Genomic DNA, 24,093 nt, shown 5'->3' with positions numbered 1-24,093 from the left:
TCTAAATCCAGCAGATTGACAAAGATGACAAAAAAGGGAAATGATAACTATCAGAAAGGCTATAAGAGGAATAGCATTGTTTATGGAGTTATTGATATGATCATTCTGGAAAACAATTTGATCAGGTGATCATGGAGACTGTGGGACTTCTTGTGTGTTGGGGGTTCACATGTGGCCTGAAAGTTTTTAGTTGGTTCATGTGGTATGATCTGTTGAGAGGTTAGGTCACTATTCTCCTATGTACAATTCTGTGAGTGATCACAAGCACTCTTTTCCATTCTGGCACTCTGACCATGGTGTCTGTACCTTCGAGTGTCCCTCAGAGACTGTGATCTGACCAAGTATGGGCAAAGTCCTGTTCCCAGTGCTAGGAAAGTATCCTATGATCTCCTTCTGACCAGTTGTACAACTCCCTGAGAGCAACAGAAACCACCACTACAGATTTAGTCACCCCCAAGGCCTGCTGCTGGCTTGTACCTCAGTGACAGAGCTTTCCAACTGACATTCTGAATTGACTTGGACTGGAAAATTGTTTCATCTCATTTTTTGTTTGGTTCTGCTGCTTCAAAATTCATTGTGAGGCATTATTTTAAAGGAGGGGAATTGGGGAGTGCTCCAGTGAGTCCCTGCCTTTACGGTTACATCACACAGTAAGCACTTAATAAAAAAAAAAGACACTAGTTCCCTTAAGTACTTTTTATTTTATCTAATCTATCAATTATGTTTGTGTCTCGAAGAAACTCAGGGAGAGATGTCTTGTTCTTGTTAATTAGGCATGGATTTGGGTTCCCGGGGGTGGGGGTGGGGAACGCTTCAGCCTCCCAGATGAGAAATGTTGATGCTAGGTGGTTGTGGTGAGGAAGTTGTGATGCTACAAACCCAGGAGGGGTCACTTTGTCTGATTTCTTCTGTGAGTATTCATAATGGCAAGATGTCACTCCCAAGTGGACCTGGACCTATGGATTCAATGTCAAAGGTTTTGATCTCGAATTTTGCTGCAAAGATCTTTTGGCTTGTTTCTGCAGTTAGGTCAATACTCCCTTGTTGAGGAAATGAGGTAGGCACAACAAGATTGGACTTCAGCTTGTCATAGGCAGATTTGCTCCACTTGTAAAATAAAGTGATAAGCTGAGCCGAAGTAGGTACAAAGTCAATAGTCAGTGCAGTTGATGGACAATGTATTTTATGAACAGATGTTGTACTTGCTAAAGCAAGACTTATAAATTGATTGCAATGGCAAAGTTCGACTGTTAAGACAAGTGAAAAAAAACCAGGCATAAGCGCTCTCTCAGAGTCAACGTGGGGAAAGTCCTTGTATGGCATGGTTATTTCCCTTTCATTCCTTCTTAAGCATCAAGCCCACCCATATATATCTGCAGAGGATGGTCCCATATCAGTTTAGAATGGAATGTCCTTAACCAGTTATGGGGAAGGGGATGGAGCTTTGAAGTATTTTTTTTTAAGAGACAGTTAAAAAAAAAAGAGGCAGTTGGGAGGCTCAGTGATTAGAACATTACTGGAGTCAGGAAGACCTGAATTCAAATATGACCTCAAACATTTACTAGCAACATTACCCTTGGCAAGTTACTTAACCTCTGTTTGCCTCAATTTTCTCAAGTTACATAACCTTAGATTTTCCTAGAAGGACTTGTCCAATGTTAAATGGCAAATGTGCATCAGAAATGGAACTAAAGGCTTTTATTCACTGAATTATGTTATTTAATCATTATTTATTTAAATCTTGTTAAAATTTCCTAGTTTAGTGCCCTATATGTAAAAGAAACTTGTTTGTTCTCAGACCCCACTGACTGAACTAGCCAAGATTATATACTCTTTCTACCATTATGCCCATAACAAGTGTCCATTTCTGTTGTCCTTAAATTTGACTTGAATGCTCTTATGTTTTACTCTTGTTCTAAATTTTTCTCAAACTTTGGCTCAGTTTATCATTTATCATTATTATTATTATTATATTTCTCTATAATATACCATGCTATTATGCTATCTTCTTTACTTTTGAATAAAGTAAAGTCTTCCAGGATCACACACCAGTTATAAAGTCCCATCTTATTAAGTCTGAGTGAGAACTACTAGGTCAAAATTTACTTGCCTTAGGATTTGTTTGTTACCTACTTATAATGTCTCCTATATTTAGTGTCTTGAGGCTTGGATAATCTCTCCTGTGTATATATGATGATCTTTACTGCTTTTCTTGCTATGAAAAATACTATCAAATTTGAGAGATATATGCCAGTACTTTCCATTTTTTCAGATTCAATAGTCTTGTGTTAGAAGCCAATCTGGAAAGGATTGGGATGCGAGAGGAGAAATTATGTTTACTAAGAATTTAATAAAGAATGAGAAGAGAGGTAGAAGAACAAGTTTATTTACAAAGTTTAAATGGTAACTTGAACTAAAGATAAAGTTGATACTTTACATTAGAAGCCTATTGGAAAATTTGACATTCAAGACCCTCCACAATCTGACCACAACCCTACCTTTCCAAATTTAGCCTTTTATCACACATCAAGCTTCTGTTAGAACCAGAGCAATCCTTTCTTCTTATACATTTGCCTCTCTGCTAATACTATTCCCTGTGCCTACTCTCTATGATTATCTGGATCCCAATTACCCTTTAAGACTAGATTTAGAATCAAAAGACCTGGATTCAAAGTCTAGTAATTATTTACTATTAGTGTGATTTTGGGTAAGTCACAATACCCTCTAAACTTGGATTTTCTTTCATATAAAATGAGGACAGGATGATCTCTGAACTCCCTTTGTGTTCTATATCTATCATCCCAAATTCCATCCCTTTCCTTTCCTATCCTTAAGCCATAGTGTCTTTTCTTCTTCTGTATTCTTAAAGAATTTTTGTTAGTATAATTTGTTTGAGAAATAATGTTACTTGGCATTGTGAATTGCACTTTTTTATGACTAAGTTTTGCTTCTGCATTATGGTTGTAAGCTTCTTGATGCCAGCGGCTGTCTTATGCTTCTTTATAAACCATAGCTTCTTCAGTTGTAACATGGGAGGGTAAGAATTAATGAAGTAATTTTTGTATGGAGCTTGACCCAGACCTGGACACAAATATTTGTGTTTTTTTTCCCTTTCTTCCTTCTCTCCCTTTCTTCATTTCTTCCAATAACACATTGTGCCAGGTGTAAGTGCTCAATAATTGATAATAGCATTTATGTTTAAGGCTTACAAAGTGCTTTATAAGTTATCTTAGTTGATCTTCATAACAACTTTGTGAAGTAGGTGCAATTATTATTTTCCCCATTTTACAGATGAGGAAAATGAGGATTAAGGAGTTTGTGATTTTTCTCAGGATCACATGTAAATGTCTGAGGACAGATATGATTTCAGGCCTTCCTGATCTCAAGCCCTAGCCTCTATCCAATGTACTACGTATGAATTGACTGATTTATTATCCCAACTCTCAAGTAGAGCAGGTCTATGTTACAGTATAGCAAAGTCAGGCCCCGCCCCCCCAGGTGGTGTTAGTTATCTGAAGTCATCTTGATATTGTGGCAAAGCTGAGACTAGAAACTAGAACTAAAAAAATCTAGAGTGAAAAGTCCCAAACTCCTTGGATGAACTAATCAAGGTGTGTACTAGGTGCTTCAACATGGTGGCAGAATGCCAAATAAGACTCAGTCCTATACTTCAAGGAAATGATGATGATGATGATGATGGTGGTGGTGGTGGTGGTGGTGATGTTTATCTTTTTTTTAGTTTTTTTTTTGCAAGGCAAATGGGGTTAAGTGACTTGCCCAAGGCCACACAGCTAGGTAATTATTAAGTGTCTGAGGCCAGATTTCAACTCAGGTACTCCTGACTCCAGGGTTGGGGCTCTATCCACTGCTCCATCTAGCTGCCCCTTGTCCTTTTTTTTTTATATTTATATATTTATTATATATTATTATTTATAGATTAATTTATAATTCCTATGTAATTTGTATTTAATCCATTTATTTAGTCCCCCACTTTTTAAAATTTTATTTTCTTTTATTAAAGATTTTGAATTTTACAATTCATCCCCCAATTTTACTTCCCTCCACCCCAAAGCAATCTGTCAGTCTTTACTTTGTTTCCATGTTGTACATTGATCCAAATTGAGTGTGATGAGAGAGAAATCATATCCTTAAGGAAGAAACAACAAGTATAAGAGAGAACAAGATCACACAATACCACAGCAGTTTTTTTTTTCTAAATTAAGGAGAATAGTCCTTGAACTTTGTTCAAACTCCCATGGCTCTTTATCTGGATACAGATGGTACTCTCCTTTGCAGACAGCCCAAAATTGTCCCTGGTTGCTGCACTGATGGAATAAACAAGTCCTTCAAGGTTGATCGTCACCCCCATGTTGCTGTTAGGGTGTACAGTGTTTTTCTGCTTCTGCTCCTCTCACTCAGCATCAGTTCATGCAGATCCTTCTAGGCTTCGCTGAATTCCTGCCCCTCCTGGTTTCTAATAGAACAATAGTGTTCTATGCCCCTGCCCTTCTTTCTTGAAGAGGACCATGACATGGCAAGTACCTGAATTGGATTTTGAGTGAAGGGGTGCTGTTCACCGGCCTCACCTTCTCCTCCTGAGCCGTCTGGGTCAGATCTGAGCCAGGACAACTGGAGATGGCCCTGGATGTGAGGCAGTCAGGGTTAAGTGACTTGCCCAAGGTCGCACAACTAGTAACTCCTAATTGTCTTGAGTCCGGATGGGAACTTTTATCATTTATTCTCTGTGCCTACTCTCTGTGAGCATCTGGATCCCATTTACCCTTTAAGACTGGATTTAGAATCAAAAGACCTGGATTCAAATCGTAATAATTATTTACCATTAGTGTGAGTTTGGGTTCATAATCTAGCAGGTGTGCGCACGTGTGAGGATGAATGACACCAGCAACCGAATGGAGCGGCAGCGGGCATAGCCGTGACGCTGGCACCCTTGCCAGGCGCACCCGCCGAGCCAGCGCATCACGCCGGCGCTCACTGTTGTTATCCCGCAGACCCGGCGAGGGTTTGCCGCGGGTTCCGGGCCGGGCCCGGCGGGGTGCCCCCTGGCAGCCGGGCCGGCGGCGCGGAGCCGCGGCCTTTGCTCCTGCCCGAGCCTCTCGGCCGCAGCTGGGGGGGGGGGTCACGCGGGGGAAGGGCCCGCCCCGCCCCCTCGGGGCCGTCTCGGGGCGTGGGCACCCGGGCGGGTGAATGGGACGAGGCGAAACGGGGACGGCCTCCGCCGACGCATGCGCATCGCGCCGCTCCCGCCTCAAACAAGATGGCGGCCGCGAGGTAGGGAGGGGGGCGGAGTGAAAGCGCCGGAAACCGGGCCGCGGCCGAGGAGGGCGCCACGGGCCAGGGGAGCCCCCGCGCAGCCGGAGGATGGGGCTTTCGGGCGGCGGGCCGGGCTGCCCTTGAGGACAGAGGAGGAGGGGAGCTGGGGCTCCGGGCGCCCCCTATGTCCTCCTCCGCAGGCGCCGCTCCTCCCTTCCGGACCCCGCTTTCGGTTTCCCGGGCGGCGGCGGCGGCGGCGGCGGCGGCCCGGGCTGCGTCGGAGCGGGGGCGCGCCCCGGCGCGGGGCCGGTGTCCGGCAGGTGAGTGCGCCCCGAGCCCCCACCCCTTCCAGGGGCTGCGAGAGCCGGGTTGAGGCTCCGCCGTGGGCGACCCCGGCCGTGAGCCCCAGGCAGGCGGCTTCCCTGCCCCGGGCCACCACCGTGGTCTGCCTGGGCAAAGGGAGCGGGCGGTCAGTCAGGTCCCCTTCCCCCAGGGCCACAAAGACCGCCCGCTCCCTCCGCTTCCCAGCCGCGTCGGGCTGGCCTGGGCTCCTTTAAAAAATTTGTAATTATTTTGATTTTTTGCTTCTGGCTTTTATATGTATTGCCCCGTCTCATTCACTTTCTCCTCGTAAAAGTTTTGATCCGCAGAGAAAGGGATGATCTGTTTTTTTAAATTGTTCAGCTTCACTATGGATGGCAATATGTGGGAATATGTTCCCTTGGCTTGGAGGGACTAAGTCGCCGGGCTTGGAGGGAGCTCGGACGCCCCACTTCTTCTCAAGTGCAGAATAGTGATTGCGAGAACTTCGCGATTGAGCCGATTCTCCTGGCTTTGCTGGAAGACTTGACAAAGTGAACACAAGTTTTCTTTATCTCTTAGGAAATCCTTGCATGTGCTGATTAAACCCACGGACTGCTAGAATTTTATCGTGTAGATTTAAAGACATTTTATTAAATTCAGTTTTACTGTCACAGATGGAAGTTTCCATAGTCCTTGTTTTATATATCTTTTTTTTTTAATTTGAAAGGACTTGAGTGGAGAGTTTTCATCCAAAATGTTTGATTTCTTTTTTTTTTTGTTGTTGCTATTCTTTTTTGCAAGGCAAATGGGGTTAAGTGGCTTGCCCAAAGGCCACACAGCTTGGTAAGTACCAAGTGTCTGAGCTTGGATTTGAACTCAGGTACTCCTGATTCCAGGGCTGGTGCTCTATCCACCGCCACCCAGCCACCCCATGTTATTACTATTCTTAACAATCTTTAGTTAATTGCTACTTATTATTGAAGTTAACTTACACTCTTTTCTTCTACTCTTCCTCTTCCTTTTGCAACCATCTGTAGTAATTTTTTTCAGGTTTTTTTTTGCAAGGCAATGGGGTTAAGCGACTTGCCCAAGGCCACACAGCTAGGTAATTATCAAGTGTCTGAGGTCGGATTTGAACTCAAGTACTCCTGACTCCAGGGCCGGTGCTCTATCCACTGCACCACCCAGTCACCTCCTAATTGTTTTAAAGGTCCTTTCCAAACCTTGTCAGAGTTCATTCAAAATGTTAATAAAATTTACATTTAGGAGCATATGCTTTTTTTTTCTTTTGGTCAGCGTTAATTAGGTTATTAGGTTTTGATTGCTGTTTCAAGAAGTAGAGACTTGAATTGTGATTTTCCTTGACAAAGATATTTGGAAGTTACTCATTAGCTCAAATATTACTTATTAGATAATCAGTTTCCTGACAATATGTTAGATGCTTTCTAGAGAAACTAAAATCAGATCATCTCTGAACTTAGTCTGGTGAAAGAGTGTTCCACTTGGACTCAGGAGACCTGAGTTGGAATACTGACTCTACCATCTATGTTTGATCTTGGGAGGATCACTTAATCTTACAGGGCCTCAGTTTCCTAATCTATAAAATGAGGGAGTTGGACCAGATGAACTACAGTCCTACTCAGCTTTATTATTACTGCCCAAGTCCTAGCTCTCTAGCTCTATGATCCTTAGTATTGACCTGAGTTTCAGGAGTTTTTAGAATTAGAAGGAGCCTCAGAGTTGATCTAGTCCTCTTACCCTTTCATTTTTACAGATGAAGAAACTAAACTTCCAGAAGTTTTAATTTTGACCCAAGGTCATACAGGAATTAAATATCAGAAGCATGATTTGAATCCAGCACCTTTGACTTTATACACCAATGAGCTTGATTTCTGTTTCTGGAAAATTTATATATATGTAATATATTTGGTGAGCATATTATACAGGAAGCCATGAAAGAACCTAACTGCACCTGGGGCATATGCCGGTGACTGCGTAGAGGATATTTCCACAGGGTATACTAACAGGAGAATGAAAGACACTCAGCATTTTGGAAGTTGTATGGATAGCCCATCCTCGTTTCTTTGTACATCACTGGACCCTTAGGTTATTCCCTCTACCCCAATCCTTGGTTAAAACTAGTTAAAATTCTTAGCAGTGATTAAAAGCCAACTTGAATTTAAAAAAACAAATTCATGCCACATTGACTTCGTTTTCTTTGTTGACTAAACTCATAGATTTTAGCAAGATTTTCATGCTGTGTTTGTGGTGAGATGGGAAGATGTTGAAGGATTTGAATCACTAGCCCTAAGAAGTGGGTTTATGTTAGCTCAAATGGAAGAATCTAGAGCAAGGGTTCTTCTTAACCTGATAGTCCATAGAGCCATAAAGAGTGGACAGATTTCAGGAGGTTCATGAATTTTGATGGTAAAATCACATCTTTAATTTCACTAATCTCTAACTGAAATTTTGCATTTCTATCAGTTACTTAAAAAATTATTCTGAGAAGGGACTCCTTGATTTACCAGACTGCTACAAGGCTGTAAGGCACACAGAAAAGGTTAAGAACACCTGATCTAGTGGAAGATCTTAAGGTGCATTCTTTGGCACCATGCTGTCCTTTTTTTTTTTAAATCAATGACTTGAATAAAGGATGAAGAAGGATCTATTATGCTTGTTAAATTTACAGTCGATAAGAGTTTGGAGTGGGAAAGACTGAGATGATGAATGAAATAGTAAGTCTGAAAAGATTTTGATAAAAAGTACACTGGACATCCCATGCATTGGGGATGATCACTGGTTTTGAGGGAAAGGGAAGAAGCATTTTGAAATACCTTACAGATTTCTCATTTGATCCTCAAAATATCCCTTATCCTCATTTTACAAATGAGGAAACTGAGGCAGAAAAGTTTGGTGACTTAACCACAGTCAAGAATTCACTAAAATATTAAGTACCATTATATGCTCTGGCTCTGGCATTGAGGATAAAAACAGTCCCTGCCCTCAAGAAGTTCATAGTCTGATGGGGGAAATAACAAATATTTACAAATAAGCTATGTTCAGAATAAATAGAAAATAATTACTAGAGGGAAAGCACTAGAATTAAAGAGAGGTTGAGAAAGTCTTCAGGTTGAAGATGGAATTTTAATTGTGACAAACCAGTAGTCCAGGCCTATCTAGTCCAGAACCATGGTCACACAGTAAATAACTGATTCTGATTTGAATTTAGGTCTTCCTAAGCTCTGTCCACTATGCCACTTTTTTTTTTTAGTTTTTTTTGCAAGGCAAATGGGGTTAAGTGGCTTGCCCAAGGCTGCACGGCTAGGTAACTATTAAGTGTCCGAGACCGGATTTGAACCCAGGTACTCCTGACTCCAGGGCCGGTGCTTTATCCACTGTGCCACCTAGCCGCCTCCCCACTATGCCACTTTGAAACCCGATAGTGAACCCCTAATTGTACTACAAATCAGGAATTCTCACAAGACCATTACTTGACTGAAAGCAAGTTCTTTTGATTTTCATGGTTCCCTTGACATTATTTCTGACACTCTTTTCTAACTTTGGTCATTAGTATTAAGGTAGGATTTTTTTTTCCCAATACTGTATACAGATGCTGCAGGTCAGTTTTCAAATATGTTTCTGAGGGCAGAGTTCCATATTTGGGCACTCTATGAGTTAATTACCTTTATGCTTATAGAGTTAGAGTTTTACATCTGGAAAGAAACCTTTGAGATCTAGTTTCAGACTAATTTGAGGACTGGAGAGGTTAAAGTGACTTTGTCCAAATTCATCCAAAGACTGAACTTTGTCCTAATGAGTAGTCTTAGAAAGTATAACGGTAAAGAGTGATGTTAAAAATATGAACTGATGTACAAGGAGATTGTAGAATTAGGTTTTTAATCCTGATTCTTTCATTTTCTAGAGGATAAAAAATACTTTCTCTTATAATAGATTGGTCACTAGTCATGAAGATTCATCTATTTTTTCCACGAAAAGTGCATTTTTATTAGTTGATTATAAATAATTTCTGTTCATATTCTGAAAGAGCACCTGGTCCTAGATTTAGGTTCTAATGTAGCCTTATTCCCTCAGCTTAACTTTATATCTTACTTCATTCAAGATGCAGTTTAACTACCACCTTCTATGAAAAGCTTTTACTGATTACTTCACTTACTTTGACCTTCCTTCCTTAACTTGTATTAAAGTATTCTATGCTTATTTTGTATTTATTTTCAAATCAGTTCAGTAAGCATCTATTAAATATCTATACCTATGCCAGACTCTTTGCCTCTTTGCTAAGAAGTAGGGTTGCAAATGCGAAAAAGAGACAACTTTACTCTCAAAGAATTTACAGTCTAATAAGAGAAAACGATATACAAAAAGAAAAATGAAAACCTGGAGGGAGGGAGGGAGGAAGAGAGAGAGAGAGAGAGAGAGAGAGAGAGACAGAGAGACAGAGAGACAGAGAGACAGAGAGACAGAGAGAGACAGAAAGAGAGAGACAGAGACTAAGAGACAGAGACACACAAGGGGGGAGAGGAGAGACAGATGCACAGACAGACACACAGACACACCCCCAGCTAGGGCTACTGAGCCCAGGGAAATGGTGTTTCACAAAGTTGAAGCCAAACAGGGCAGCTGATAGAAAATGGAGTAATCTGAAAGGTTTTGAGCCTTCTATAAAAGTAGACACTTTGGGAGGAATTTAATGCTCTGCCCTCAACTGTCAGTTGAGAAGATATTGAATATCAACAGTTTACTTTATATATATATGTCTTCCCCTTTAAAACAGAAGTTCCCCCAGAATACAGATTGTTTCTTTTCTTTTTTTTTTTTGTCTTTGTATCCCCAGAACCTGATAGTTCCTGCTTGACTAAAGTCTCTGGTATTATGATGTTAAAAAATACATTTGTTATACTGTGCCATCTCCCAGTATCATGTTATTGCAGTTATTGTTTATGATAATAGTAGTAACTGAATTTATATTGTGCTTTAAAGCTTGGAAAGCACCATGCATGGGTGAATTTGTGCTTAGCAATAATACTGTTCTTGTAGTACACTGTGGATATTATTATCTTTATTTTATAGCTATAGAAATTGAAGTCCATAGAAGTTATATTTAGTTATCTGACTCTTAAAAGTGAGAAGTATGATTTGAACATGGTCTTTAATGCCCCCATAATAACAGTATCTAACATCTATAATGCTTATTATGTATGTTCCAGGCACTGTGCTAAATGCTTTACAAATATCTCAGTTGATTCTCACAAAACTTTAGGTATGCTTATCCCCATTTTATAATGGAGGAAACTGAGGCACATAGGGGTTAGGTGACTTGCCCAAGGCCACAAAATAAGTGCCTGAAGGCATGTTTGAATTCAAATCTTACTGACTCAGGCCCAGCACTATATATATATGTATATATATTTTTTATATATTTATATATATTTTATATATATTTATATATACGTATATGTACTATTTATATATATATGTATATGTACTCTATATTATATATATATTTATATATGCACTATACTATGTACCACCTGGTTACTTTGTTATGCTGCCTGCTAATTAGTTGCATATATTATGCACTTAACTCTGTTAAGTGTTGGGAATACAGAGAAAGACAAGAATTTTATTCCCCCCCCCCCCCCTTTATGGAGCATGTATTTTAATGGAGAAGAAAACATAACTAACATATTAGCTATATAAAGTATTAGGTTTTTAATCCTGATCCTGAAAGAAGACAGTGGCTAGGAAAGGAAGGAAGGGACTGCAAAAGCCTCCTGGAGAAGGTAGACTTTGAGCAAGGTGCACTTTAAAAAAGCTAGGGAAACTGAGGGATTATTGGATGGCAAGTACATTGTTGGTGGAACTGTGAATTGGTCCAAATATTTCAGAAAGCAACTTGGAATCCTGTTAAAACCCTTTGAATCAACGGACTATCTATTTAGCTCTCTAAAGAGTTGATAGAAAGTTTACTTTATGGCTGCAGTTTTTGTAGATTATAATGATAAACAAAACAACATTCATCTTTTGGGGAATGATTAAATAAATTGTGGCATGGAATGTAATGAAATAGTATTGCTTTATTAAAAAAAAACAATGAATATAAGCAATTCAGACTCACATGGGGAACACTTAGGATGAACCAATGCAGAATGAAGAAAGCAGAACCAGGAAGACAATATTCATAATGACTACTATAATGTAAACAAAAATCAATTAAATTTAAGTTAAATTCATTGACCAACAAATGATGAAACACTTCCTTTCTCTCCAGGTTAGAGATAGGGGAAGTACTGGAGTAACAACTGCATATACTAATGGATCTTGCTGTGGAGTTGATTTGGAAAGGAGAATTCTAATTTAGACAGGGAAAGTATAATTGAAAAATGAGAGTATGTAAAAAAAAAGCATCATTTTGAAAAAGAGTATGATTTTCCGATATTAAATCTATACCTTTTAGGTTTTGTTTTTCTAAGTGCTACTGATTTTATCTGTTTGTCATACTGTTTATCAGTTTGCCAGGTAAAATGCAGAACAAGATTTTATCACTGAAAAATTCCAGAGCAGGAAAGAATATTCAAAGTAACTGTTCCTGTGAATATGTTAGCTTAGAAACAAACTCTACAAATAGTAATATTAACTAATTTATTTTTGTCATTAAAATAATTTTAAAGTAATTTTTGATGGTTAAATTCTGTATTTAGCTTTATTTTTCAAGTTTCATTTTAAAACTTTTTGAATGACTATTTTTCTAAAATGGTTTATATATTCCCCTGCTTCTTTTTTTAAAGATTTTATTTATTTTGAGTTTTACAATTTTTTCCCCATCTTACTTCCCTCCCCTCCCACAGAAAGCAATGAGAAATCATATCCTTAAAGAATAAACATAAAGTAAAAGAGATAACAAGATCAGACAATGGGATAGCAGTTTTTTTTCCCCCTAAATTAAACGTAATAGTTCTCAAACTTTGTTCAAACTCCAGGGTTCTTTATCTGGATACAGATGGTATTCTTCATTGCAGACAGTCCCAAATTGTCCCTGATTGTTGCACTGATGAAATAAGTGTGTCCATCAAGGTTGATCATTACCCCCAGGTTGCTGTTAGTGTATACAGTGTTTTTCTGGTTCTGCTCATCTCACTCAGCATCAGTACATGCAAATCCCTCCAGGTTTCCCTGAATTCCCATCCCTCCTGGTTTCTAATAGAACAATAGTGTTCCGTGATATACATATACCAGTTTGCTAAGCCATTCCCCAACTGAAGGACATTTGCTTGATTTCCAATTCTTTGCCACCACAAACAGGGCTGCTATGAATATTTTTGTACAAGTGATGTTTTTAGCCTTTTTCATCTTCTCTTCAGGGTATAGCTGGATCAGAGGGTATGCATATTTTTGTTGCCCTTGGGGCATAGTTCCCAATTTCTCTCCAGAAAGGTTTGTTCCCCTGTTTCTTGAGGAAAATATCTATCTATCTATCTATCATCTATCTATCTATCTATCTATCTATCTATCATCTATATCTATCTATATCTATATATATTGGATTTAATTGCTTTTCTTTTATATATATATATATATATATATATATATATATTTATTAAATATATTATTTGAGTTTTACAATTTCCCCCCAAACTTACTTCCCTCTCCCACCATGGAAAGCAATCTGTCAGTCTACTTTGTTTCTATGTTGTACCTTGATCCAAATTGAGTGTGATGAGAGAGAAATCATATCCTTAAAGAAGAGACAAGAAGTCTAAGAGGTAACAAGATCAGACAATAAGATATCTTTTTTTTTTTCTAAATTAAAGGTCCTTGAACTTTGTTCAAACTCCACAGTTCCTTATCTGGATACAGATGGCACTCTCCATTGCAGACAGCCCAAAATTGTTCCCGATTGTTGCACTGATGGAATGAGCAAGTCCATCAGGGTTGAACATCACCTCCATGTTGATGTTAGGGTGTACAGTGTTTTTCTGGTTCTGCTCATCTCACTCAGCATCAGTTCATGCAAATCCCTCCAGGCTTCCCTGAATTCCCACCCCCTCCTGGTTTCTAATAGAACTATGGTGTTCCATGACATAAATATACCACAGTTTGCTAAGCCATTCCCCAATTGAAGGACATTTACTTGATTTCCAATTCTTTGCCACCACAAACCAGGGCTGCTATGAATATTTTTGTACAAGTGATGTTTTTACCCTTTTTCATCATCTCTTCAGGGTATAGACCCAGTAGTGGTATTGCTGGATCAGAAGGTATGCACATTTTTGTTGCCCTTTGGGCATAGTTGCAAATTTTTCTCCAGAAAGGTTTGTTCCCCAGCTTCTTGAGGGATATATTAAACATAATTTTGGTGGAGATTTTTCTCAGGGTTTGAGAACCCTATGTTGTATAAATCTTAAACAAGTCAAAACTTTCATGACCCCAAGTTTCCTCACATATAAAATGGCGTTAAAAACTTGTACTGCTACCTCATGAGGTTGTTTGAAGGAAAACACTTTGTAAATAGTAAAGTTCTTTATATATTATTTATTTTTATGGTGTGCTAAATTTTATTAATTTTGTTAAACATTTCCAAATTATATTTTTTAGAATGAATCTTTATTTTGTTTCTTACATCATCGTAGTATCCCATGTAACCTTTTTCCTGCTCCTCCCAGAAAGCCATTCATAAATTTTTTTGGAAAGTTAAAAAAAATTCAACACAGCTTACTAATATATTGAAAAAGTCCAAAAACATTTTCAGTGTGTCATACCTGTGGACCTTCCACCTCCAAGAAGGGGTAATTTGAGGGTACTTCTTTATATCTCTTTCTTCAAGTCTTCTTTGGTCTTTATAATTTTGTTACATTTATTTTTGACCTTTTGAAGCGTGGTTGTTTCCCTTTTCATTATGGTACAAGCATACCTTATTCTGATTCACTTTATTACACTTTCCTTTTAATTTTGGTTACATTTGGTTTTGTTTGTGCAAAATCTTTTAAATTTTATATAATTAGAATTTTTTGTTTCGTAATGCTCTCTTTTTTGTTTGTCCTAAATTCTTCCCTTATCTGTAGATCTCATGTAAACTATTCCTTACTTTCCTAATTTGCTTATAGTATCACCCTTTATGTCTAAGTCTTGTACCCATTTTGATCTTCTTGCTATGTTGTGTGAGACATTGATCTATCCCTTGCTTCTTGCCATACTGTTTCCTAGTTTTCCCAGCTTTTTTTTTTGTCAAGTGGTGAGATTTTGTGTCAAAAACTTATTTTGAGTTTATCATGAACTAGTTTATGGTCATTTTACTACTGCCTTGTATACCTAATCTCTTTCATTGATCCACCACTCTTTTTTTTAGCTAGTACAAGATTGTTTGGATGATTACCACTTTATAAAACACTCTGATATTTGCTATGGCTAGATCACTTTCCTTCACATCTTTTTTTTCCCATTAATTCCCTTGATATTCTTGATGTTTTGTTTTTCCAGATGATTTTGTTATTTTTTTTCTAGCTCTATAAATTTTTTGGTGGTTTGATTGCTGACACTGAATAAGTAACTTAACTTAGATAGAATTGTCATTTCTATTATATATAGACTTGTCCTACCCCTTGAACAGTTACTATTTTTCCTTGTTTAGATCTTACTTTATTTGTGTGAAAAAAAGTTTTGTACTTGTGTTCATACAGTTCTTAGGCTTATCTTGGCAGATATTTTATGTTGTGTACAGTTATTTTAAATGAAATATATTTCTTGCTACTGGTCTTTTTGGTATTATATAGAAATGCTCATGATTTATTGGACTTACTTTGTTTCCTACTACTTTGTTAAAGTTGTTAATTATTTCCATTATTTTTTAGTGGATTTATTTGATTCTGTGGAATTTTCTAAGTATAGAATCGTGCCATCTGCAGAGTAATATTTTTGCTTCCTTGTTGCCTTTTCTAATTTCTTCAGTTTTTTCCTTCTCTTATTGCTATAGTTAACTTTTTTGCATTTTACCTTGCTTTGTATCTTTTTAAGTTCATTGGTATATACCCTCTTATTTATTTATTCATTCATGCAGGGTAATGGGGTTAAAGTGACTTGCCCAAGGTCACACAGCTAAGCAATTATTAAGGGTCTGAGGTTGAATTTGAACTCGCGTCCTCCTGACTCCAGAGCTGGTGCTCTGTGCCACCTAAGTAACCTCTTTTTAAAGAACATTTTTATTTAAAGTTTTGAATTCCAGATTCTATTCTCCCTCTTCCTTTTTTTGTTCCCCCTTCCCTGAGTAAACGATCAGTTATGCATGTTTAGTCATGTGAAACTTTTCCATATTAGTCAGAAGAAAAAAGACTTGAACAAAAGTAAAAAAAAATGCAAGAAAGAAAAAAATAAGCGTGCTTCAGTTTATATGCAATCAATATCAGTTCTTTCTCTGGAAGTAGATGATGTGCTTTATCAGTAGTACTCTGGGATTGTTTTTGGTCATTGTATGACTGAGAATAATGAAGTCATTCCCAGTTCTTCATCTAACATTATTATTGTTCTTACTGTTTTTGTATAACATTCCCCTGGTTCTGTTCACTGTGCATCAGTTCATTTAAGTTTTTCTGAAATTATCTTGCTTGTCATTTCTTATCACACAATTCCATTATGATCATATAACACAACTTTAATTTCCAATTCTTAGGCACTACAAAAAGAGCTGCTATAAATATTTTTGTGCAAATAGTCCCCCTCCCTTTTTTGGATATTCCTTTAGAATATAGACCTTACATTTCTAGTACAATATTGAATAGGGATGATAATGAATAGAAGGAATTATATTTGACATTTAAAAAAAAAGACCTCTATGTCTACACTTTGTAGGTTTGTTTTTATTTTTTTAAAGTGCTGTAATTTGTCAAAGACTTTTTCTTTATCTTTTTTTTAAGGTTTTTTTTTTTTTTTGCAAGGCAAACAGGGTTAAGTGGCTTGCCCAAGGCCACACAGCTAGGTAATTATTAAGTATCTGAGACCGGATTTGAACCCAGGTACTCCTGACTCCAGGGCGGGTGCTTTATCTACTACGCCACCTAGCCACCCCTACTTTTTCTTTCTTTCTTTTTCTTTTTTTTGGAAAGTTTTGAGGTTTTATTATACAGATGTGCTACACTTAGCCACAAGGAAAACGACCAGTCCGAAATGACAAGAGTCCTATAGCACACAATCATGAGGCAGGGAGGCGGGATCTGCATTAAAAGATGGTATGTCCTTTTTTGCCAGGGAGGTGTGTCAAAATAGAGTCCTTTGTTAGATGGTAGAGCTTGTAGAGTCTTTAGTAGGGCGGATAGTGTCTGTCTCCTGAAGGATTCTGCCATCCCAAGAATGTCACCAAGGGGCGTTCCGTCTCTGCTCCTGTGGCCGGCAGTCTGGTTACTTGGACCTCTGCCTCATCTTTCTCCTTTTGCGTTTCAGCCTACGCATTCGTTTGTTCTTCCACTTGGCTCTCATGGCGCAAAGGAGGTCGACAAAATGACGCTAAGAAGAAGAGAGCCCCTACTTTTTCTTTATCTTTTAAAATGATTTTGCGCTTTTGAACATTTTGGTTTTTAATAGGATTACGTTAATTGTTTTCTTAATGTTGAACCATCCTTGCAATCTGGCATAAATCCTACTTAGTCAATTTATTGAATAATCATTGTGGACAGTTTGGTAAGATTTTGTTTAAAATTTTTGAGTTAATGTTTATTAATGAAATTGACACAGTTTTTTTGTGTTTTATCTTTTCTTGGTTTAGCTATTAAGACAGTGTCTCATAAAAGAGTTCTGGGGGGTGTTTTTCCCCCTAATTTTTGATAATAATTCATGAATTATGGCAATCTAAGTCGTTTGATAGAATTCTCATTTGAATTAATCTGGACCAGGAGTTTTTTTTTTAAAATAGTTGTGGTATCTTGTTTTACAGCTAAAATTAGTTCTTTTTCTGGGATCAGATCACTTAAGATCTCTATCCAGACTAATGATAGTTTGAGTATTTTATATTTATGAAATTCTATTCCATTTCTTTTGCTAGTGTATAGCTATCCGTAATATGATTTGATTTTTTAAAAAATTTCTTCTGGCTTTGTTGTAATTTTTACCTTGCTCACTTGCTATTTTATTGATTTGATTTTCTGTTTTTTTTAATCAGATTAGCTAAGGATATATCAATTTTGTTAGTCTTAAAGAACCATCATTTTCTTTCATTTAGCATTTCTATACTTTTTTGTATCCCATTTTACCTCTTTTCTCTTTAATTTTCAATATCTCCTCTTTTGTGCTTATTTTAAGTTTATTTTTTGATTTTATAATCTTTTAAAATGGATTTAATATTCATTAACCTTTTCTTTTTTTCTATTTCGTTAATGTATGATTGTAAGGATATGATTTTCCCAGAGGACTGCTTTAGCCACATCTCAGAAATTTTGCTGGGTTGTTTCATCATTATCATTTTCATTATCAGATGATTTGTTCTTTAGCCTACTTCTTATTTTGGAGTTCTTGTTAAATCTCCATTTGGCTTTGTATCTTTTGATTTAAGCCCAAGAACCAGTCTGCAAAGTTATATTAATTGATTCTGTCTTTTTATTCATTTTTTTAGGCTTTTTTTTGCAAGGCAATGGGGTTAAATGGCTTGCCCAAGGTCACACAGCTAGGTAATTAAGTGCCTGAGGTTAGATTTGAACTCAGGTCCTCCTGACTCCAGGGCCTGTGCTCTATCCACTGTGCCACCTAGCTTCCCTCAAAACATTCCTTCTTTTTTTGGGGGGGGGTTTGCAAGGCAATGGGGTTGAGTGACTTGCCCAAGGTCACACAGCTAAGTAATTATTAAGTGTCTGAGGTTAGATTTAAACTCAGGTTCTCCTGACTCCAGGGCTGGTGCTCTCTCCACAGTACCCTCGCTGCCCCCTTTTTATTCGTTTTATCTCCACTGTTACATAGTTCATATTTGTTAAAGTTCCATGTGCTGATAAGAATTATATGTGTTCTTCTGATGTCCCATTAAAAAGATATTGTACATATTTTAGCTCTAGTTTCTCCAGCAATTTGTTTAATTTCATATTTTCCAATTTGTCTATTAGACTTATCCAAAACTGATAACAAACACTGAAGTCTCTTGTCATTATTGTGTTACTTTCTGTGTCTTCATGAAGTTTAGGTAATGTTTCTTTTATGAATGTGGATTCCAAGATAGTTGGAATATATGTTTATTACTGATATTGTTTGTTATCTCTGATGATTTTTTCAACATAATATAGTTTGTTTATCCTTTTTATTATTTGTTTCTACTTTGCCTGCTAGTGTGATGGCCACTTTGGTTTTTTTTGGATTCACATGATATAAAGTTTTTTTATCCCCTCAACTTTATTTTGTATATTTCATTATTTTTAAAAATGTGTTTTTCATATGCAACAGATTATAGGGTTTTGTTTTCTTATCTAATCTATCATTCTTTTTTGTTTTATTGGATTATTCTATTCACATTTACAGTTATAGGAGTTAGTTAGTTTTATATTTTCCTTTGTCTCTAAAATTTTTTTCAAGTTATGACTTTTTTCTCCCCTCCTGCTGAACACATACTATGTGTTACTTTAAGTTACTGTAATCTTTTTAAAAGATGGGCCTGTTCCTTTTGGTTTTCTTCTTCTAATCCCTGATCCTCGCTTCTCATTTTTATCTCTTTCATTTTGTTTCTTAGGTCTTTTATTTCTCTTATTTTTATCTGGTTAGCTCAATCAAATAGATTCACCCTTTGTCTTCTCTTCAACTAAGTCCTCATCATTAGTTTTTAAACTTTCATATTTTGTGCCCTTTAAAAAAAGAATTTATCTCACTTTTATCAATCTTTTCTCTCTATTTTTACTCTCATTTTCTGATTCATGAACCATATAATTATCTGTTCTCTCTTTCTTTTTTCTGTATTCTTTATGCAAAGCTTCCAAGATACCTATTCTAACCTTTCCTCTCTAGGCACTTTCTGCTACTGTCTTGTAGGGCTTGCCTCATTGATTCTCCTTTTTTATTGTGCCTCAGTTCCAGAACAGTGCCAATTTTTGCAGGTTGACCCTACTACATCTTTGATTATGCAGCCCACCACTCATCTAAACCTTCCTTTGTTGACCCATTTTTCTACATGTGCCTGTAAATCTCTTAGCATGAATCTATGCTATCCCACTATTCTAGAGTGCCAGTTACCCCTAGGGGCTCCAATTCCCCACCTCTCTGGACAAGTATACTTTTAAGCACCAATTCCCCCAGGCTTCATCCAATATAACTCATACCATCTCTTTTTATCCCTAGAAGTTTTTTTTAAGAGGAAACCCCTCCCATCTCCAAAGTAAGGCCTTTTTCTTCCCTTCCCTTTCAACATGATCACCTCTTTTTTTCAGCCATTCTCCTATAAGCTTATCTCTGAGACCACAGAGTTCACCTTTCCTTCTTTGCTTGATTTGAGCCTGGCACACCACCCATTCCTTATCTGTCTCCTTGCCCCTGTCTTTCCATGTTATGTACCCTTCCATGCTGTAATGTGGTCCCATAAAAAAACAAACAAAAAATTCCTGATTCACCTCTAGGCTCAGAGTATTGCTAGGTTCTGTCTATAATGCCTTTATCTGTCTTTTCACTGTTAACCTCTTCCAGATTTCTGCCCTATTTCTTTGTGTACTTTTCTAAAGAAGTCTCTTAGTGGTTCATTTAGTGCTGCTAATGTCTTTTCCTGACTGCATTTATTAATTTCTTCTACATTTCTGCTGTTTGAGTTTTTTGAGAAGCAAATAATCTCTTCATATCTGATTTTTTCCCCTATATATTTGAAACTCTTTATAATTGATAAAGGTCCATCATTTGTCCTGTATGATTAAGTTCAGATTTGCATGTTAGGTCAACCTGTGAGGCAACCTGAGCTCCCTGACTTTTGGGAGACATTGTTTCATTGTTTGCTCCTTTTTCAAGTTGGTCTGAAATTGACCTGCCTTATTGGAATGTACTTTCCTTTCTACTTGAAGATCTTGCCCCTATTGACTTGTAGAACTTGCTGTTTCTGGATTGAATTGTTAAATTTAACCACTATATATCTTGGAGTTTGTAGCCTGGGATTTTTTTCTGAAGGCAACCTGTGAAATCTTTCAAATTGGCATTTCATTTTCTTTGTTCAGAAGTTCTGGGCAGTTTTCTTTTATTATTTCCTTAATTATGGTGTTTTTTTTTATCCCATTATGTTCTTCTGGGAGACCTTTGAACCTTAGGCTATTTCTAAGCAAACTGTCTTAGAGTTTAGTGTGTTTTATTAGCATAAGGAATATATTTTATTTTAATATTGGTTTTTTTAGTTTCTCTTCTAGATTTTCTTTCATGTCTTGTATTTGTAATCCCAATCTTTTCTCTCTTTTATTTCTCTGGTGAGGCTTGCCTTTGCAAATTTCAGTTTTTCTATTCTGCTCATGCTTTTGCTTTGTAAGATATAAATTCTGCTCTCATAATTCTCTTAAACTACTCAGGAATATAGTGTGTTGTTATTCTGCTTTCTCTTCAAATTCTATAGGATCATTTCCCTTTATTTTGCAGTATTTATTCATAAATAATTGAACTAAGTTGCTAGATTATCTTTTTTTTCCCCCTCCCATTGTTTATATTCAAGGTCTTAGTTTTCTTCTGGAAATCTTTGATTCTTTTAGTCTTTTTCCTCCTCTTTATTTTCCTTTTATGATTGTTGTTTTTTTGAATTCAGTATCTTAAAGTGTCTCAGTCTCTGTCCATGCTGGGTCTTTTCATGTTTCACCAGCCTTGCTAGGGCTGTGCCATTACTGACTTCTGAGTGATCAGAACTGGCCCCAGCTGGATTCTGTACTTTTTCCTTTGGCTTGGTAAAGTGCTGTGTAGCCCCCCCCCCCCCCCCCCAATATGCATGGTGACTTGTCCCATTCCTTCTTTTCTGTGACAGTGAAGACAGTTCAATGTCTGTTTTCCTTGGCAGCTCTCTTGCTTCTAGGTTGCAGCCCCAGTAGGCTTTTAGTCCTAAAGGGCTATGGTCCATCTTACTTTGGAGGCCTAGTTAAACTTCTGCAATCTGGAGATGCAGTCTTCATGGCCCAGGAAAGAGATAGGGTGGGTACAGGGGTGGGCTGCTGATATATATCTGTGGTTGGGTCTTCAGGTATGCCAGTATAGTAAGGTAAGGGAGAGTGCCTAGTGAACTGTGGATCAGTTTGTCTTTGTGACATGTTTTGGAGAGGTTTGAGAAGTTATTTGGATTGGAGAAAATGGTTATCTTATAATCAGAACTCTCATCTATTTGACCTTGTATCTTTATGTTAATTTCCTTCATATCATGCAAATCAGACTTTTATCAAATAATCTTTAGAAAACTTTTGCTCTTCTTATTCTAGCCACATTGATTTTTACAAGTAGAATGTAACTGTGAAGACTAACCAATAAGTTGACACAGAGAGAGGATGGGAGGAGGAGGAGGAGGAGATTGAGTTAGGCCATATAATCTTGCTTGACTGTCAATTCAGGGCAGCTCCTTGATCCTACCTTTGTGAGACTTGGAGTGTGCCCTTTTCTTGAGAAATAAAAACATTTTTTTGTTCAGACCAGTCCCTGAAGCTTTTGTTCAGTGTAATTTTATCACACACAGAAGGAACTTGACTGGATAGGTTTTTCCTTTAAGATCAAAGTTCTGTTTATGTCTTTTTGGATACTGACTCTTATCCAGAGTAAGCTTCATGTCATGTACAGATTTAAGAGGTATTACCTATGTATTTTCTCGTCACAGACCCAACAGCAGCAGTGTAATGGAAGTGGATACTATTTAAGACCTTGTTCCTCCCTGGTCCTTAGTGAGCTTCCCTTCTGCTTGTCCCAAACTGATGGGGAAGTGGGCTAGTCTCTTCTCTACCAACTTCCAGACAGTTTTTCCTGTCCACTTGCCTGCCTGCCTTCATGTCTGGAGGGATGACAGAAATCATCCATAGGCAAACCTATTAAAATTTACTTGGTATAAAGCTTCTCAGGCTTACTAAGGACACTTGAACCAAAGGTATCTCAACCTTTTCAGCCCAGAATGTTCCCTTGACAGCCCTCCCTTCAGAGAGGAACTTGCCTCAGATATGCTAGAGAACTGTGCTAAAGTGGCAAGGCCAGATTCTAAGGCTCTGTCAGAGGCAATGGAAATATTCAGATCTACTTTATCAGTTGAAAATACCCTCTTCCCTTTTTTGAAGTAGACAGTCTTCAGATATACCAGAAGGCTAGACTAGTAGTGGCAAAGTCAGGCCTGGTATACCTTTCCCTTGGCTGATGAAGCCCTTCCTAAGCCAGGTTTCCTGCCTACTTTTTTTTATTTTATTTTTTTAGGTTTTTGCAAGGCAATGGGGTTAAGTGGCTTGCCCAAGGCCACACAGCTAGGTAATTATTAAGTGTCTGAGACCGGATTTGAACCCAGGTACTCCTGACTCCAAGGCCGGTGCTTTATCCACTACGCCACCTAGCCACCCCTCCCTGCCTACTTTCCCAGCCTTCCTTTTATCCCACCATGTCAGTATCACTAGCCTCCTTACTGTTGCTTGAACATAATGCTTGCTTCATCTCTCAGCTCCAGGTTTTTTCACTAGTTACTCCCCCTACCTAAAATGTTCTCCCTTTTTGTCTGTCTCCTAGCTTCTCTGTTTTCCTTTTCAGTTTTAGCTGAAATCCTGCCTTCCATTAGAAGCCTTTCCCTTAATCTTAATTACTTCTGTTAGAGACTACACTCATTTTTTCATATGTGTGTGTGTGTGTGTGTGTGTGTGTATGTATATGTATATGTATATATATATATATATACACACACACAGTGGTGGAATTCAGTCAGTTCACACCGGTTTGACAAAATCCATTCCTAATAATATGTTGAGTACAGCAAAGTAGTTGTTAAAATGGCATTTGTAATCCAGGTTCTTTCCAAGGTGGGCACCTGGGCAGCTGCTCAATGTGGAAATCACAAATTTACATTCCTTACTCTTTTTTTGACATTCATTTGCGCACAGTGTTTCTCAGTGCCTGTGGTAAAGTTCATTGCATCCATAGGTGGAAAAAAATTGATGGAACTATGCTTGTAATATTTATTTTTTTCATTTCTTAAAACTCATATCTTGATGAAATACTGCATTTTAATTCCCTCATTTTTTTGTTGGTTCAGTAAACAAACATTTTCCACTTTGTGTGATGCCTAAAATTCCTCTGAGATATCATGAGTGTGCTGGTATTCCAAGAATGGTAAAACCCATAGGAAGCTGGGACATAACGAATCAGTAGAAATTAAAAGATTTCAAGGGTTATCTTAATCACCCATAACAGAAGCCATGAAAGAAGGGAAAAAAAAGAGTTAAAATAGGTAGAATGAGTTTTTGGTTCTGCATATGTTTCAACATTAGCTGCTGTTGTCACTGTGAGTAATATAACAGTCTAGTTTTGTGTACCTCTTTTATAGTCCTTATTTGAGTATTAAATGCATGAACTATTAAA

At 37.7% G+C, this 24,093-nt stretch overlaps 1 protein-coding gene across 1 annotated transcript in view; it reads left to right on the top strand.

Moving 5' to 3' along the window:
• Positions 1 to 5,284: 5,284 nt before the first annotated feature.
• Positions 5,285 to 24,093, top strand: part of APC (APC regulator of WNT signaling pathway) — a 148,989-nt gene continuing 130,180 nt past the window's right edge. Inside the window, exon 1 of the mRNA XM_074200560.1 lies at positions 5,285 to 5,591. The gene's annotated coding sequence lies outside the window, so the exon portion shown is untranslated. The remainder of the gene's footprint in view (positions 5,592 to 24,093) is intronic.

This window comes from Macrotis lagotis, chromosome X (assembly GCF_037893015.1).
Source record: "Macrotis lagotis isolate mMagLag1 chromosome X, bilby.v1.9.chrom.fasta, whole genome shotgun sequence".
Taxonomy (NCBI): domain Eukaryota; kingdom Metazoa; phylum Chordata; class Mammalia; order Peramelemorphia; family Peramelidae; genus Macrotis; species Macrotis lagotis.
The sequence above is the reverse complement of the archived record's forward strand: the minus strand, read 5'-3'. Positions and strand labels throughout refer to the sequence as shown.